A 4,484-nucleotide genomic window follows, 5' to 3' on the forward strand; every position below is an offset into this window, starting at 1 on the left:
ATGAGGTTGCTATGTGCAAAAGATTCGAAGAAGGATTGAATGAAGATTTAAAGCTACTAGTGGGTATTTTGGAGAAAAAAGAATTCGTGACACTAGTCGAACGAGCCTGCAAGGCGGAAGAACTTGGAAAGGGGAAGAAGAAGGCTGAATTTGAAGCTAGAGACTATCGTAAAAGATCGACGGGTAAAGCTCCGTTCTCAACTGTAAAGAAGTTCAGGGAGGACACTAATAAGTCGAGGATGACTGCGGGAATTTCCATCAGAGCACGACCATCGACGGACTCCCGAGCTACTTCGGTAGCTAGTGTGGGCAATAATCGTCTAGAGAAACCTGAATGTCCCCAATGTGGAAGACGACACATAGGTGAATGTTGGGGTAAGTCTATTAACAGGGCTTGTTACGGATGCGGTTCAAAGGACCACTTCATTAGAGATTGCACGGAGCTGGATGAGAAGAATAAAATTCAAGGAGCAAGACCTGGTGGAGTGACAACTAGAGGTAGACCACCGAGAATTTTAGGAGATAGGGGTGGTAGTCAGAGAGGGGCCTTTGATACGGTTGTTCGAGCCGAGAACCGTACTCCTGCTAGAGCATATGCTATTCGCGCACGAGAGCAGGCATCCTCCCCCGACGTCATCACTGGTACCTTCACTCTCTTTGATACTAATGTGATTGCATTGATTGACCCTGGCTCTACTCATTCATATGTATGCGAAACCTTAGCATCCAGTAAGACTCTACCTGTTGAGTCTACTGAGTTCGTAATTCGAGTGTCAAACCCTTTGGGTCAATGCGTACTTGTTGATAAAGTGTGTAAGAGATGCCCTCTAATAATCCGAGAATCCTGTTTTCCAGCCGATTTGATGCTTTTTCCGTTTGACGAATTTGATGTTATCCTTGGTTTGGATTGGTTGACCGCGCATGATGCGGTTGTGAATTGCAAAAGCAAGACTATTGATTTAAGGTGCGCAAATAACGAGATAATCCGAGTTGAGTCTACGGACTTAAGGGGGTTGCCAGCTGTAATATCAGCAATGTTGGCCCAAAAATACGTAAGAAAAGGGTGCGAAGCATACCTTGCGTATGTACTCGATGACAAAGAATTAGAAAAGAAACCCGAATCTATGCCGGTGGTTTGTGAATACCCGGATGTTTTTCCTGAAGAATTACCAGGTTTACCACCTGTTCGGGAGGTAGAGTTTGGTATTGAGCTTGTACCTGGAACTACGCCAATTTCGATAGCTCCGTATCGTATGGCACCAACCGAGTTAAAGGAATTGAAAGCTCAATTGCAAGAGTTGACGGATAGAGGTTTCGCTCAACCAAGTTTCTCACCTTGGGGTGCACCAGTATTGTTTGTGAAAAAGAAGGACGGAACCATGAGGTTGTGCATTGACTATCGTCAACTGAATAAAGTGACGATAAAGAATAAATATCCGTTACCGCGTATTAATGATTTGTTTGATCAATTAAAGGGAGCCTCAGTGTTTTCAAAGATAGATTTGAGATCGGGTTATTATCAGTTGTGGATTCGAGATTCGGACGTACCCAAAACTGCTTTCAGAACGAGGTACGGTCACTACGAGTTCTTGGTGATGCCGTTCGGGCTCACTAATGCCCCTGCGGTATTTATGGATTTGATGAATCGGATCTTCAGACCATATTTGGATCGATTCGTAGTTGTGTTCATTGATGACATCTTGGTCTATTCAAGAGATGAGATTGAACATGCTGAACACTTGAGATTAGTGTTGCAAATTTTGCGGGATAAGCAGTTATATGCGAAGTTCAGTAAGTGTGAGTTCTGGTTAAGAGAGGTTAGCTTCTTGGGTCATGTGGTATCTGCATCGAGTATTCGAGTTGACCCGAACAAAATCTCAGCCATACTTAACTGGAAACCTCCGAGAAATATTACTGAGGTTCAGAGCTTTTAGGGACTCGCCGGTTATTACCGACGATTTGTCAAAGGTTTCTCGATGATAGCCACACCAATGACGAAGCTACTTCAAAAGGATGCTAAGTTCGAATGGACGGAGAAATGTCAGAAAGGCTTCGATCAACTGAAAACTCATTTGACTGAAGCTCCAATTTTAGTGCAACCCGAATCAGGCAAAGAGTTTGTCATTTATAGTGACGCATCCCTACTCGGGTTGGGTTGCGTATTGATGCAAGAAGGTCGAGTTGTGGCCTATGCGTCGAGACAATTGAAGCCACACGAGAGAAATTATCCAACCCATGATCTCGAACTAGCCGCCATCGTATTCGCCTTGAAAATATGGCGACATTATTTGTTTGGCGAAAAGTGCCATGTATTTTCGGATCACAAAAGTCTCAAATATTTGATGACTCAAAGAGACTTAAATCTGCGACAAAGACGTTGGCTTGAGTTGTTGAAAGATTACGAACTTGTCATTGATTACCACCCGGGAAAGGCTAATGTGGTTGCGGACGCCTTAAGCCGGAAATCGCTGTTTGCTTTACGAGCGATGAATGTGCACTTGTCTGTTCTACCCGACAATGTGTTAGTAGCTAAATTAAAAGCCAAACCATTATTGATTCATCAAATTCGTGAAGCCCAGAAAGTTGATGATGAATTGGTTGCAAAACGGGCTGAGTGTGTTCCGAACAAGGAATCGGAGTTTCAAATGGATGATGATGATTGTTTGAGGTTCAGAAGTCGTTTGTGTGTTCCAAGGAATTCGGAACTTATTTCGATGATTTTGAATGAGGCTCATAGTGGCCGAATGTCTATCCACCCGGGTAGTACTAAAATGTACAACGATCTGAAACGTTAATTTTGGTGGCCGGGCATGAAACGAGACATTTCTGAATTTGTTTCAAGGTGTTTGATATGTCAACAAGTAAAAGCGGAACATCAAGCGACATCTGGATTACTTCAGCCAATCATGATACCCGAATGGAAATGGGATCGAGTCACAATGGACTTTGTGTCTGGGTTACCTTTGACTCAGAGTAAGAAAGACTCGGTCTGGGTTATTGTTGATAGATTGACCAAGTCTGCTCATTTTATCCCTGTCCGTACAGATTTTTCGCTCGATAAATTGGCAGAAATATACACCTCCCAAATTGTTCGATTGCATGGTGTACCTATTTCTATCGTGCCGGATAGAGACCCAAGATTTACATCGCGATTTTGGAAGAAATTACAAGAAGCTTTGGGTACCAAGCTGCATTTTACCACTGCTTTTCACCCCCAAATCGATGGCCAATCTGAACGAATAATTCAGATACTCGAGGATATGTTGAGATGTTGCGTCTTAGAGTTCTGTGGTTCATGGGAAAGATATTTTCCCTTGATTGAATTTGCTTATAACAATAGCTTTCAATCAAGCATTAAGATGACACCTTACGAGGCTTTATACGGTCGCAAGTGCCGTACCCCATTATTTTGGGCTGAACTTAGTGAAAGTAAAATCTTTGGGGTTGATTTGATTAAGGATGCCGAGCAGAAAGTCCGAGTAATTCGCGAAAGTTTGAAAGCCGCTTCGGATCGTCAAAAGTCGTATGCGGATTTGAAAAGAAAAGACATTGAATATCAGGTTGGAGATAAAGTATTTCTCAAAGTTTCACCCTGGAAGAAGGTGCTTAGATTTGGTTGTAAGGGCAAATTGAGTCCGAGGTTCATCGGTCCGTACGAAGTATCCGAACGAGTTGGACCAGTTGCATACCGATTAGTTTTGCCCCCTGAGCTCGAAAAGATTCACAACGTCTTTCATGTTTCAATGCTTCGACGCTATAGATCTGATCCTTCGCACATAATTAGTCCGTCGGAGGTTGAAATTCAAGCCGATATGAGTTATGAAGAAGAGCCGATGCGTATCCTAGCTCGTGAAGTGAAGGAGTTGCGAAACAAAAGGGTTCCGTTAGTAAAGGTGTTATGGCTCAAACACGGGATCGAGGAAGCTACTTGGGAAACCGAGAGCTCGATGAAAGAACAATACCCAAACCTATTCACCGGTAAGATTTTCGGGGACGAAAATTTCTTAAGTGGGGGAGAGTTCTGACAGCCCAAAATTGACCCTAGTCGGGAAGTGGTTTCGGGACCACAAAATCGAGTCATAAAAATAATTAATTTCCATATTCTATGCTTATTATGTGTGTACATGAGTATGTGGAAGTTTCATTCTCCAATTTTGCCAATTGCATGAGAAATTATTAAATAGGGATCGATATGAGACATGGTGAAAATATGATAGGCTAATTTAAAATGGTCTATTAATGCATGTTATGAAAATGATGGGTTTGCATGTCAAATTACCCAAAATTTGAGCTAGTGGTTGGCCATGCTATGGGTGGAAACATGTTGGGAACATGTTGGCTTAGTGAGGTATGTTAGAAAAAAATAAAATAAGGAGTATGGGTAATAAAGAAATGAAAACAAAAAAATGAGTGGTTGTTTCCCCCCCATTGCCGTGAGCTAAAGAAAGGAAAAGAAAAATTTGTTCATCCTTTTTCATCCTCTT

Source organism: Gossypium hirsutum, chromosome A10, assembly GCF_007990345.1.
Source record: "Gossypium hirsutum isolate 1008001.06 chromosome A10, Gossypium_hirsutum_v2.1, whole genome shotgun sequence".
In the NCBI taxonomy this organism is placed as follows: Eukaryota; Viridiplantae; Streptophyta; class Magnoliopsida; order Malvales; family Malvaceae; genus Gossypium; species Gossypium hirsutum.